At 44.2% G+C, this 14737-nt stretch overlaps 1 protein-coding gene across 1 annotated transcript in view; it reads left to right on the top strand.

Moving 5' to 3' along the window:
* Positions 1-773: 773 nt before the first annotated feature.
* STXBP6 (syntaxin binding protein 6) overlaps positions 774-14737 on the top strand; it is a 265201-nt gene continuing 251237 nt past the window's right edge. The window contains exon 1 of the mRNA XM_030930514.1: positions 774-980. The gene's annotated coding sequence lies outside the window, so the exon portion shown is untranslated. The remainder of the gene's footprint in view (positions 981-14737) is intronic.

Genomic DNA, 14737 nt, shown 5'->3' on the forward strand with positions numbered 1-14737 from the left:
CAATGCTCAAATCACTGTATGGGGGGTTCAGCAGGGAGGGGACGCAGATATGTTTTGTTTAGTGCAGGGTGTTTTGAGAAAATTGAATTTGTCAAGATTTTTACAATCAGGATATTGTACATCAATATACTCCATTTCTGGAAAAATCAGAAAATCTAGCAACACTAGGTCTAATTCTTGCCCGATAGCAACGGACGCTGAGAGCAGAAAAGCGGCTCTGCCTTCGGAGCTCTCTCCAGTTCGCCTCCTCCCAGTTACAGTGCCTGTCAGGCCCCATTAGCTCTTTGAGTTTGCTACCCTAAGAATAAAGGAAAGAGCGCACAGGATAAAAATCCATCGGCTGGATCTATTCGTTTATACCTGGAGAGAAAAATAATGTTTCCTGGTTGTCCTTTCGAATACAGTCTCACAGAGAAGCTCACAGAAGCAGCCCTCCTTTCTAGCCCACAAACTTCCCACAAGCTGTGAAAGTCGCACCGGCTCTTGCGCCCAGACCAGTCTCTCCTGGGTCTTTGGCTCTGGGCCCCCGTCCCTACATTGGCCCTTCACTTCCTCCGCCACCTCCGCGCTCCCGAGCCTGCGGCGGGTCCCGGCCCCCAGCTGCTGCTCTTTGCCCCGGGCCAGGGCGCTCGGGCTCGCCCACGGCGGCACTGAGCATGCTCAGAGGCGGCCGCGGGGGCAGGTTTGCTTCGCAGGCGCTCGCACTCGGCGGCGGGCGGGCGCGCGGCTGCAGCTGGAGCTCCAGCGCCCGGAGTTGGAGTTGCCGGGAGTTTCCCCCCCCTACACCTCCCTTTTCGCGCGCGGCAGCAGGAGTCGGCGCGGGAGCCGCGAGCGGCGGCTAACCAGCACCCGGGCCGGCTAAGCCTTGTCCGGAGCCCGGAGCCCGCAGCCCCGCGCAGGGCAGCCCCCCGGGGAGGAGCCTCGTGCGCTGGGACGCGTGCCGCGTACTGGCACGGCTGGGGCGCGAGCCAGGCTGCACGGTAGGACCGGGGCGAGGGGAACCGCGCGGTCAGGGCGGAGGCCAAGCGAGGGAGATGCGGTTGCAGCCGCCAGGGCTGTTGGGGCGCCTGGCGCTCCGTCCGAGGCGGGTGACTGTGAGGCCGGGGGAGTAGACAGGCGCCCAGAGAGATTCTTCCAAGTTGGCGGGTGGCGGGAGAGGGGGCCGCGCGACCCGGCGCAGCTGCTTTGTGCGCGCAGAGAGGGACTCGTGTGCCTGGTTCTCTCCAACCCTGGGACCCGTTGTGCGGGCAGTATTGGGCAAGCCACGGAACGGAGTGATTTCCTCCGAGAAAGTTGAGGATGGAGCCTTTCTTTCCGCACTGTCCCGGCGATGGGATGGGCCCCGAGAATGCCGCCCCGAGATTCCCAGTGTGGGGGAACTCGGGGTCGCTGCGCCCCTAGCTTCAGCGCAGAAATCCGCGAATCACTCCGATCTTCGCGAACTCTGGCATCTTCTAGGAAAATCATTACTGCCAAAATTGAGGCGAGCTTTTCTGGCGGGCACGGCACCCTGCCCTCAGGGCGCTGGCACTGGGCGATGCCCCCTTTCCGATCTCAGACTTGGTCAAGGACGCCAGGTTCCGAATTTGCGCTTGCGGTGCACGTCGGCATCGAGCCTCGCCAACACCGCCGGGCAACGTGGCTGGAGTAGGTGGGTGGCTCGATTTTCCCTCCAGCCTTTCCTCAGGTTTATAACACCCCGCCACCTCACCAGCCCACCCGGTTCATCTTCGCAGAGGACAGGACCTGCAGGTAGAGAATTTGGAAAGACATATTGTTCCGTAGGAGAAAGTCCCCGGTGTGTATCTGCCTTTGATTCTGGCCCGAGGATTTCATAACGAACCCTCTCCCCTTCCTATTACCCTGCCCTAGGGACTGGGTGGGAGAGAATAGGGTCGGTAGGTCCGCAGGGACTTCCACCTCATTCCACCCTCTCCTAAGACTGCAGTCCGGGCGACCCCAGGACCCTGGAACTGGCATTGTGCGGATTGTAAGGGTGTGGAGGATGCCGACGAATTTTTCCTGGCTCCACTTTTTTCACTTCTTGTTTTGAGTTTTGGGGTTTTGCCTGCACACTAGTCAGAGCAGCGCTGTCATAACCCTGGGGGTGGAGGAGCTTCAGCCGAGGCTGTGAGCCGCTGTTCGCCTCGGAGGCTGCTAGTGGGAATCGGTCCAGAAATGATTATGCAGGCTAGAAATATGCCTCTCTTTTTCTTCTTTTTTGGCTGAACACCTTGGCTGTTGGGTTTGTGTGTTGAGTTCTTAAAGGGACACCCTCACACTGCGCAAGTGCTAGGATTTAGGGGCTCACCATTTCTGCTGCCTGTTTTTCTGTTTGCTTTTTCCTTGAGTGTAGTCTGCTTTGGGGCAGATTTGTAGACGTGCGAATCACATAGTGTGGATACACTACACCGTTCTAGATTCAGACAGACCTGAGGTTAAGTTTCAGCTTGACAGCTGATGACAGTGCTGATGGACAAATGATTAGCCACTCTGAACTTCAGTTTTCTCTTCTGTCAAATGGAGATAATCGTGGCCTTACCTCCCTCCATCGCAGGGTTGTTGTAAACTCAGATGAGATAATGGAAATGAAAAGTGCTAAGAAAACTTTAAAGCACCATTCCTGTCTTAGACATTGTCTCTGTGCTCTTTACTCAGTTGTTTTGAATGAGCTAATTCTTAATTATAATAAGACATCTAAGTCTTCTCTTTATCCACTCCTCTCCAAGTGGTTTAGTTGCTTGGGCCTTTGGAAACATCTGTTTACCCTTTTTCTTTCTCTATCCTCAAATCCATCTCTTTTGAATTTAAGATTTGGAGCTCCAGGCCTCATATTTATCTGAGAAAGGCAGCATGATGTAGATTAGGAGATGACTGGGGTGGCATTATCAACATTCACGGTCCTGGGCCCCAGAATTGGCACGGTTAGAAAGAAAGGCCTTAGTTTGAAACTCAAGGCTGATGAAGAAGTCAGCAGATCCTGGGATGGAGCTCTGACTTGACTTCAAATAGTGACCTTGAACTAAGGACTTAACTGTTAATCTGTGAAATCAGTCTATGAAGATTAAAAGCCAATATCAATTGAAGGCAAGAACAGGTGAGATTATCACTCAGTTAAATAGGATTCACACAGGCTCCTGAGCCACCGCAGGTGCAGCATCTTCCCTAATCTTAGGGCAATCGTTCTCACACTTGAAGATAATCATCTGGAGGGCTTGTTAAACCACAGGTTATTGGGCTATACTGCCAGAGTCTCTGATTCTCTAGGTCTAGGGTGGAGGCCCAAGAATTTGCATTTCTGTCTAGTTCTGGATGATGCTAATGCTGCTACAGACCATGCCTATAGAATCACTAACTTATGGGGTGGGAGATAGTAAGAGAGATGAAGTTTGTTGTGAAATGCCATTATTTTACTAGCTCATATACAGAGACAAGGTTTCTTTGGGGGTATGTTGGGAAGTCTCCTTAGGCATTTTATATTCCAATGCCTGTGCCACTTACCATTATCTATGTTTAATAATTCTGATTGCTCTTTAAATGGATGAATTTTACAAAGAGGTAGGATTCCCCCTTCCTTTCATACTGTAAAATATGTAGTCTCAGGTTTTAGATCACCCTTGGGTAATGCCAGATTAGTGACCTTTATAATTTATAAAATCCAAAAACTACCCTATTTCCTTTTTTGGATAAACCTCAGACATTTATGGAAAGGAGGTTATGTACAGTTCTGACAGCTTGAACCTTAAGGTTGGAGGACAGAATAGATCACCTAGGGAACAAGTTTAAGAAGAATTTGCAGTGGTGTCTTTTCTGAATTGAGGGAGCATGAAGTACACCCCACAACAAATGTCCCATGGTGGTTAGACCTGGCAAAGGCCTTTCATTCTTCTGGAGAATGGTGGTGGCACTGGCAGTGGCTGAGACCCTCTCTCGGTCTCTCAGAGGGTAGAAGGCTGGCTTTCAGGGGCAGCTGATCAGTATTAGTGTGGTGTCCTATGTAATCTAGCTTGTAATCAAGCACTATTGGGACTTAACCCAATCTTAAGCTCTTTTCCTTTTCCCCCACGCCATAGTCCTGTGCTGAGAGCTCACCATGACTTCCTATGACCTAGACTGTGGCCTTGAATTTTGACTGCTTTGCATCAGAGAGGCTGTGGGAACCTGCTTGAGTCAGGAGGGTTCCTGCAATAACATCCTAAGGAAGAAATAAAGTTTACGTAATGTAGTGCCCAAATGAACTAGGTATAAGAGGAGGTCAGTCAGCGCTTTAACTAGTTCTTGTGTTGCTATGCCAAATGGGATCCCAGCTCACTGTCATGCTTTATCTCACCTGTCCATTTGCGCTTTGTTTTAGTTTTAAAATGATTAGCACTAGAGAAACCTATCAGTAAATCAGAAACCTTTAAAAAACTCAAGTGTACACTTAGTGTTTTAGTAGATAAAACTTCAAGGCCCAAACCTGTCTTCCTGACAGCAGTCAGCACTTGGTAAAGGAACAGCCTTCTGGTTGTCATTCTTAAGATTCATTAGCTAATTTAAATGGTTTTTCCCACTTAGTAGGGAACATTTCTGTTTTAAAATTCCTTCCCATAACCTGATGTTTATATTTTGGGTGTTACCCCTGCTTTTTGCTGCTGGGATTTTTTCCAGTGTGAGGGCAGCCTCTTATCACTATTGTTCACTTTTCTCAGTACATGATATCTTTGCTCCCTTTAATAAGTCTGTTGTGAGACAGTCATTATGGCACTTTATTTCTTTTTGGTCATTAGGACTGTTATTACTGAGTCACAGAGAGTCAGGGCCCATTCCTAGAACATTATTCTCAATGTTCCTAGAGGGTGCTTTTAAACTAAAACACTAGTTATACTGCACTAGCTCATTTCTAAGATACATTCTTTTTCTGATTTCAGAAGTCCAGATGGATCTTAAAAATTAAGAACACATTTAGGCCAGGCACAGTGGCTCACGCCTGTAATCCCAGCACTTTGGGAGGCCAAGGCAGGTGGATCATCTGAGGTCAGGAGTTCAAGAGCCTGACCAACATGGTGAAACCCCATCTCTACTAAAAATACAAAAACAAAGTAGCTGGATGTGGTGGCGGGCACCTGTAATCCCAGCTACTTGGGAGGCTGAGGCAAGAGAATTGCTTGAATCTGGGAGATGGAGGTTGCATTTAGCTGAGATTGCACTATTGTACTCCAGCCTGGGCAACAAGAGTGAATCTCCTTCTCAAAAAAAAAAAAAAAAAAAGGTATAAACTCATTTAATGTAAAGTTTTTTTCTCTTCTTTTGTAACCTGGTATGTTAGTGTAGTGCCTATTAACTGATGGCATCCTCAAACAAAGCAAATTTAGTTCCTTATTCTGATAGAAAATATGGTTTCTACTCAATGCTGTCCAGCTGATAGAATTGCTGAGCAGTTAGCTCAGCAGTTCCGAGAATATGTTGGTAAAATGCTGTTGGGGTGGGTGTTAACTGGTGTACTCTTATAAAAGGCAAATCCATTTGGGAAGCACTGCCTATTATTTTTTTCCTCTTGTAGAGATTCTCAACATGGGCATCATTATATCAAAGACTATGAGCAGTACTATAGTTAACTATATCAACAACAAAAACTTGGTTACATTTATTCAAGTCAGCGTTTCCCAGAATACAGAATGTTTCTGAGGTTATATATGTATCTTTCAGGACTCCATTACTGAATTATCACAAACCACAATTTTAATATGTGGTTTAATATTGACATTCATTCATTAAGTATGACAATTAATTAATGAACTCTGTAAGTGGTTACTTATTTTTTATTTCAGAGTAGAGAAGAACATTTTAAGCTGTGGTCACTAAGAAAGTCTCCACCAAGGGGCTGGACTGCGATAATATAAATAGTGGGTAGCACTCTTCTAGGGATAAGGGACATTTTAGGTTGGAGGGATAATGAAGCAGGAATAAAGACTTGCATTTGTGCCTGCATATAAATAATTTTCAGAGCATACAAGAAAATGGATTGTGCTCAGCACAGTGTGAGATTTACTGAATCTGCGGTGGTGGTCAAAGAACCTACTAAGGCCAGGCTTGGTGGCTCATGCCTGTAATGCCAGCAGGTCAAGGCTGCAGTGAGCCCTGATCATGCCACTGCACTCCAGCCTGGGCAACAGAGTAATATCCTGTCCCCAACAAAACAAAACAAAAAGTTTTTTTGATTCTGTAAATTCATTGAAATAGCAGACGAGTTATAGAGAGGACTGGACAGCTAGTTGCAGGAGTGGATACTCAACACTCAGGATGAAAGCAGGCAGGGGTGCCTGGAACTGAAGTGGGGCATGGAAGTGTTCCTGTGCCATTAGTCATTAGGGGGATGCAAATCAAAACCACAGTGAGATACCACTTCACACCCACCAGGATGGCCAGGTGGAGAATGTGGAGAAATTGGAACCCTCCTACATTAGATTACTAGTGAATATGTAAAACGGAACAGCCACTTGGGAAAAGGGGTTGGCAGTTCCTCAAAATGTTAAACATTGGCCACCTAATGACCAGTTCCCCTGCAAGATAGATACACAAGAGAACTGAAAACATGTTCATGAAAATATGAATATTCATAGCAGCCTTATTCTGTTTTTTTTTTTTTTTTTTTTTTTTTTTTTTTGAGACAGAGTCTCGTTCTATCTCCCAGGCTGGAGTGCAGTGGCATAATTTCTCCTCACTGCAGGCTCGACCTCCCAGGCTCAAGCAATCCTCCCACCTTGGCTTCTCTAGTCGCTGGGACTACAGGCATATGCCACCACCTCCGGTTAATTTTCTTATTTTTTGTAGAGACAGAGTTTTACTATGTTGCCCAGGCTGATCTCGAACTCCTGGGCTCAAGCAATCCACCTGCCTTGACCTCTGGGATTACAGGCATGAGGCACTGCGCCTGGCCGGCAGCCTTATTCTTAATCCATAGGCTGATGAATGGATAAAGAAAATGTGGTACATCCATGCAAGGAAAACTATTCAAACATAGAAAGGAACAAAATGTTGATTCATGCTACAACATTGATGGACCTTGAAAACATGCTATGTGAAAGAAGCCAGATACAGATGACCATATATTGCATGATTCCATTATGAAGTGTACGGAATAGGAAAATCCACAGTGACAGAAGTAAATTAGTGGTTGTCAGGGGTTGGAAAAGGAAGAAATGGGGTGAGACTGTTGATGGGTCTGAGGTTTCTTTTGGGATGATGAAAATCTTCAGGAATTAGATAGGATGATGATGGCACAATTTTGTGAATACACTGAAAACTACTGAGTTGCACACTTTAAAAGGTGAATTTTATGGTGTGTGAATTATTAAATTTTTAAAAATAGGAAGAAGGTGGTTGGATCCAAAGGAGAGTTTAAAAAAAAAAAAAAAAAAGATGGTAAGACAACTCCAGAAATAGGGTTTCAGTTTCAGGTTAAATTTTCTGCTATTGGGAAAAAATGCCTGGATTATTCCTTTTTCCTTGTTTGTCTTTGGCTTTCTAGAATGCTCTTGTTACTCTCTCATTCGAAAGTTTACTACCTGAATTAAAAGGGTTTTGTTCCAAGTTGCTCCTGAGTCAGTGGGATCATTTTCATGGCAAGTGCCTTGCCATCTTCATATCTGAGTGTGTTTCTGGATTTTCCTCCAGAGACAAATTCCATATTCAGGCTTCCTTGTTGTGATCCACCAGAGGGCATGCTGACTCTGCAGTTTCAGTTTAGCTTCCCCCTGGAGATCTGACTGTGATAGACATTTTAGTGTCATCATCTAATTTGTTTGTAGAATTCTGTCAAGACTACCTTCTCCCTCTTTTAAAAAAAATCTCTGTGTTCAAAGAGGGTTCATGTGGTGCTCAGCATTACATGAACATCAACGTATTTGGGTCTAAGAGGCATTGTACTAAATGAGGTTTAACACTACTGGAGCTGACACAGTTGCCCCTGGGGTAGACATTCTTCTCTCTTTATCAGTGTGGTGCCACAGTGCCTCTTGAGAGTTTGTTAGAATGCTGATTCTGATTCAGTAGGTCTGGGACGGGGCCAGAGATTCTGCACTTGTAACAAGCTCTCACTGATGCAGATGCTGCTGTTGAGTGGATCATACTTTGAGTAGAAGCTGATACAGTGTAGAGAAGATGGCTTCAGAATGGGACAGGGCTGAGTGAGAAGCATAGCTCCACTATTAACGTGTGTGGGACCTTGGGCAAGTTAATTAACATCTGCACCACAGTTTCTTATCTGTATGATCAGAGTAAGACTGAGCAGGTAGAAATGTGCCTAGCATCATGTGCCTGAAATGTTCAATGTTCTCGACCTTCTCCTACCCACAAAGGTTAAGAACTCTATGGTGAGGAGTAAGGAACAAAATACATGACTGTGATTCTCCCACCTGGAGCCTGTGCCCCTTGCCCCCACCAGCCTCTGCTTCCTCTGTTGCTTTTGGGACTGGCACTAATCCCTGCTGGCTTGCCTTCTTATGGGATTGGCATGAGGACATTATGAGCTGTACGATGAAGCACCTCTGGAAAGTATATGCTGTTACTCTACAGTGCTGACTTGGGAAATTACATCCTCATAGTTTACCCGAGGTGAGTTGGTGGCTTGTTAAATTTGTTCTGTTTCTGTTTCCTTTATCATCATTTGAAGTAGAAGGAAACAGGAGATTGTGTTTACATTTCAACTAAGTTGATGGATCCTCTTAACTTTCTTCTGGGAAACAATACATACAAATAGGTTTTAAGAATTAAACTAACAAAGCCACAAGTGCTATAAATCAAACTAGTTTCCGGTCTTCACAGCCTGATGTTTGCTGGTTTCCTAAGGGTAGTAATTGTACCCTTTGAGACCCTGTTCCACCTCTTGTTTGATGCTTTCATGGCTTGTCAGGTTTGAGTCTTTAAGGCCTGATGACTTTGAAGAAAATGAGATTGTTTACTTTTTTACAAAGCCAGGGCAGAACGTTTGAACTGATGTTGCATCGACATCAGGTAATCAAAGATAAGATATTTGGGTTGAAGCCTAATACACTAGGCTTCACTGGGACTCACTGACCTTCCAGATGGTAGAGGTGGCCATATCATTTGGAAGTGAGAATTATCTGATTCCTCTGGCAGGTGAATATGTGTGCTGCAGACTAGTCACCTTCCGTAACCGCTGTCTGGTAACTAAGCTTGGTCAGATAGGTCATGTATCAGCGAGCTGTTTTTTGTTTGTAGACTGCCTAGAAATATGTTGACTTGTACAATCTAAGCTGAAAGCCAGTAGTAACTAGTGGTTGAGAAGTTAATATTATTCTTGAAAAATTTAATCTACCCTGTCATTAAATAGCAATAAGGAAGCAGTCCTGCTGCTGAGAAGGAGCTGGGAATATGAAGCTGGGTGTTCCTGAAGCAAGTCGTTTTAAGATTAAATACTTATGCACTATAACAGTACGTATCTTTTATTTTTATTTTTATTATTTGAGATGGAGTTTTGCTCTTGTTGCCCAGGCTGGAGTGGAGTGGCGTAATCCCAGGCTCACTCCGCCTCCTGGGTTCGAGAGATTCTTCTGCCTCAGACTCCTGAGTAGCTGGGATTGCAAGTGTCCACCACCACTGCCTAGCTGATTTTTTGTATTTTTAGTAGAGACCGGATTTCACCATGTTGGCCAGGCTGGCCTCGAACTCCTGACCTCAGGTGATCCACCCACCTTGGCCTCCCAGAGTGCTGGGATTACAGGTGTGAGCCACTGCCCTTGGCCTTTTTTCTTTCTCTTTTCTTTTCTTTTTTTTTTTTTTTTTGATGAATCTCGCTCTGTCCCCCAGGCTGGAGAGCAGTGGTGCAATCTCGGCTCACTACAACCTCCGCTCCCGGGATCGAGCCATTCTCCTGCCTTAGCCTCCTGAGTAGCTGGGACTACAGGTGCATGCAACCACGCCTGGCTAATTTTTGTATTTTTAGTAGAGATGGGGTTTCACCATGTTGGCCAGGCTGGTCTCGAACTCGGGACCTGAAGTGATCCACCCGCCTTGGCCTCCCAAACTCCTGGGATTACAGGCATGAGCCACCGTGCCTGGCCCCCTTTTTTCTTTTTAAACTGTTTACCTTGAATATGGGAAGTTGGCACTTATATAAGGAGCTCAAAGCTAATAAAGTAGACATTTTTCCCAATTTCACTACTGAGAAATGAGACTTCAGATCCTTTTATGACATTGCCAACCACATACTTGCTGGTCTATCTAATAGCTGATTTTAAAAATGGAACAGGAATCTTCAACTCAGACATCGTCTTTAGGGACAGCCTTTGCTCTCAATCCTCACTAGATTGTGAACTCTTTCAAAAACAAGGATCTTCATTTTTGTATCCCAGAGGATACAAACTATGCATGTCTGTCATACGGTAGAGAATCAATAAACATATGTTGAGCTGCTTTTCTTCTGTGATTCCCCTTCACTATCTAGTCTATTATTTTTTGTTCCTTTATCAGGGAGAAACCAATGCCATGACTTAAAAATAATAAATTTTTATTTAACACTACCTATACATTATCATATGCTAACATAATACACAATTCTAAGCACTTTACAAATGTCAATTCCTTTAATCCTACAACACACTCTCAAAGGTAGGTACTGTTACTTATCCCTATTTTACACTTGAAAAGACTAAAATAGAGAAAGGTGAAGTGACTTCTATCTGAGGTCCTGCAGTACTGTGTAGCAGCCTCAGTAGACTTTAGCTCTCAAATATTACCCTCTTTCCCTGAGTTGCAGAGAAATGAGATCAGACATGCCTTTCCATCTTCAATTCTAACCACCTCCCTTGTCCTCTGTCTCCTTTCTGACCACCCCCAAGTTCCAGAAGAATGTAACTTGAGTTTGGAAAATAAAGTTACAGGTGTAAGACATGGCTCATTCATATGACCCCAGGCTGAGAGTGAGGCCATTCACACAGAAGCCATTTAGGATGAACTCTATGAGCTTTGCAAGGCTGTGACTTCTAGCCTAGGCCTCTGAGTTTGTCAGGTCACCATATGCCCCAGGTCGGTGCCTGTAAACCTTTATGTACATGTGATCACCTGGGTATCCCGTTAAGATGCAGATTCTGATTCACTGGGTCTGGGGTGGGTCCTGGGATTCTGCATTTCTGACAGCATTCCAAGAAATGAAGAGGTCTAATCCTTGGACCAAGGCTGTAGGGGAGCCGAGTCTGTATGGGTCCAACCCTAGTATTCCAAGCACCTTCTTGCTTGAATAAGGTCTAATTCCTAACCTGGTACCCAGAGAAAGGCATAAGATATCCAGAGAGATATGCACCAAGAAACTGCAATTTACACAAAGACAGAAAGCAGCAGAAGACAGAATGAGAGAGAAACTGAGTAAAAGAAACGTATGCCTCCAAAATGAAGAGTGTGCCTCATTTCCACATGTGAGCTGAAAAGCTCTCCACTTTGGATATAAAAGCTTGCTATAGAGCAGCCCTGGTAATAGAACTACAAGAAGTATAATAACTTTCTGTTTGAGTTGAAATGAAAATCCATAAAGAATCTGTGCTACTAACCCCCTAATTTATACAAAAGAATACTTAACACAAAAGAATACCTAATACAAAAGAATACTTTTGTATTCTTTTACGTTGTATTTTGTATTTTATGTTGGACTTCTTTTAAAAACTTTTGTATTTATTTTTAATTGAAAAATAATTGTATATGTTTATTGTTGTACAACATGATGTTTTGATATATGTATTTGTTGTAGAATGTCTAAATCAAGCTAGTAAACATATGTATTACCTCGCATACTTATCATTTATTTGTGGTGAGAACATTTAAAATCTACTCTGTTAGCAATTTTTAAGTATACAATACACTATTGTCAACTATAATCATGGTGTTGTACAGTAGGTCTAAATGTATTCACTTCTCCTATCTAACTGAAAATTCATATCTTTTGACCAACATCTCCCTGGTCCCTCCATTTCCTCCCCTGGTAACTACCATAATTATTATTATTATTTTTAAACTTTTAGGTTTGAGGGTACACATATAGGTTTCTTATATAGATAAACACAAGTCATGGAGCTATGTTGTACAGATTATTTTGTTGTCCAGATGCTCAGCCTAGTGCCCAATAGTTTTTTTTTTTTTTTTGCTCTTCCTCCTCCTACCTTCTGCCCTCAAGTTGGCCCAATGTCTGTTGTTCCTTCTTTGTAACAACCATTCTAATCTCTGCTTCTAAGTGTTCCTATGTCTGACTTCTTTCCCTTGATTTTGTGAGATTCATCCACATTGTGTATGCAGCAGTAGTTTATTTATTTTCATTCTTGGATAGTATTCCTTTGTGTGAACATAAATTGCTAGTGGCAGATGTTTGAATTGTTTCCAGTTTTTTAGTATTATGAATAATGTTCTTGTGAACATTTATGTGTATGTCTTTTGATGAACATGGGTTTGCTTTTCTGATTGTGGGTGTGTGTCTACAACAGCTGATTTCTAAGATGTGAATATGTTCAGCTTTAGTGAGTACAGACAGTTCTCCGGTGTGGTGCTTCACACTCCTATCAGGTATGAATAAGAGTTCCATCGTTCCACATTCTTGCCAACACTTAGTTTGATAAGTCATTTTCATTTTAGCCATTCTGATGTTTGTATGGGAGTCTATCATTATGATTTTAGCTTATCTTTCTCTTATCACCTTTGAAGTTTCGTATCTTTCTGTGCCTCTTGTTTATGTTTCAGCTGTGTATGTGAGTGTGCGTGTGTGTACTGGTATTTTTAAAAACACAATGAAAGTTCCACAGAACATTTGTAAAAAGTCTTGAAATCTATAGTCATGGGGGTTTACCGGTCACTGATATCTGATTTTATCCTCAAATGTTTCTGGGGAAGGAGGACATGAAGTGGTATATAGAGGTATAAAACCCTTTAGCAAGGAAACTTGCTGAAGAGTTGGAGCCAGAGTAGATGGCCCAGGGCAATTGTAAAGTTAGAGACCACTTGAAAACTTAAAACCATTTAATCTCCAGATGAGTTTGCCTTTCGTAGAAGTCCCTCTGGAAGATAGTAAACCACCTTAAAAAGTATTGCTGAAAACATTTTTCGGAATTGCTCTAAGCATATATACTTTTGAATACTTTAGGTGCTTTTAAAATGTCCTTTGAGCACGTACAGTGATTTTGGGAAGTAGCAAGACTTCTCAGAGTCCAGTCCCACTGGAAGGAAGGACTGATGCCATGGGTGACAAACAAACGAAAAACCCTAAGCGTTGTTTATAAGACTTGCCTGTAAAGGAGTGCAACTTCCTTTCTTGAGTGAAGACTGAAGATATTAGCAGGCAGGAAGAAGGTGCTACATTAAAAGAATGATGTCTTTTTTTTTTTTTTTTTTTTTTTTTTTGAGACGGAGTCTCGCTCTGTCGCCCAGGCTGGAGTGCAGTGGCACGATCTCGGCTCACTGCAAGCTCTGCTTCCTGTGTTTACGCCATTCTCCTGCCTCAGCCTCCCGAGTAGCTGGGACTACAGGCGCCCGCCACCTCGCCCGGCTCGTTTTTTGTATTTTTTAGTAGAGACGGGGTTTCACCGTGTCAGCCAGGATGGTCTCGATCTCCTGACCTTGTGATCCGCCCGCCTCGGCCTCCCAAAGTGCTGGGATTACAGGCTTGAGCCACTGCGCCCGGCCAAGAATGATGTCTTTTAATCTGTTTTGAGTATTCTTATTATACAGATGAAAAGTCAGGTTTAGAGAGCAAAAGAGAACATGATTTAAAAGTCAAACCTTACTGTCTTGCCTTTTCCTTTCCCTGCCCTGCCTTTCCTCTGACAAGTGTTGGAGGAATTAACACAACTCGGTTGCATCCAGAAAAACATGTGCTGATAGTGAAGTTCTGGTTTCCACTCCTGTCCTATTTCAGAGTCCCAGGAGCTCTCCAGGCCTCTGTCAAATGGGATTCTGTGGAGACAGGAGTCCTAGGTGGCGTGTGTCAGGCGTCAGGACACTCCTGTTTCCCAAACCTGGTTCCTGCGGTCCTGCTGTTCTTGGGAACTCTTCAGGGCCTTTCAGGGTCCTGCCACATTCTGCCAGGACTGTCTTACCTGTAGGCCTTGCTGTGTCTGCTCCTTTTTCTTCCTGACTGGCAAATAGCTACCCAGAAAATCCTTTCAAGACATGCTGATGAATAATGTCACTGTTGGAAATTATATTCCTTGTAAAAAACACGTCTTTTTCTGGGTGGATACTTACATAAAATCTGACCAGTAGAAGAAGGGTGTTAGCTGATTCCTTTTTTTTTTGAAATGGAGTCTTGCTCTGTCGCCCAGGCTGGAGTGCTGTTGTGTGATCTTGGCTCACTGCAAGCTCCACCTCCTGGGTTCATGCCATTCTCCTGCCTCAGCCTCCCGAGTAGCTGGGACTACAGGTGCCTGCTACCACACCCAGCTGATTTTTTTTGTATTTTTTAGTAGAGACGGGGTTTCACCGTTTTAGCCAGGATGGTCTTGATCTCCTGACCTCACGATCTGCCCGCCTCGGCCTCCCAAAGTGTTGGGATTACAGGCGTGAGCCACCGTGCCCGACCAGCTGATTTCTTTAATGTTCGTTTATTCCTGAACTTAAAAGAAAGTCTTCTATGAGTTTTCCCCAAGCCCCAGTGGGTTAATGTTCTTTGGTGTGCAGTAAAGACTTTCAGAAATTTTTCCTGAAAAGAATGCCCTGGGCAGGTAGCTTTCAGATGGACAGTGGGGCATTTGGCCTCCCC

This window comes from Rhinopithecus roxellana, chromosome 5, assembly GCF_007565055.1.
Source record: "Rhinopithecus roxellana isolate Shanxi Qingling chromosome 5, ASM756505v1, whole genome shotgun sequence".
Classification (NCBI taxonomy): Eukaryota; Metazoa; Chordata; class Mammalia; order Primates; family Cercopithecidae; genus Rhinopithecus; species Rhinopithecus roxellana.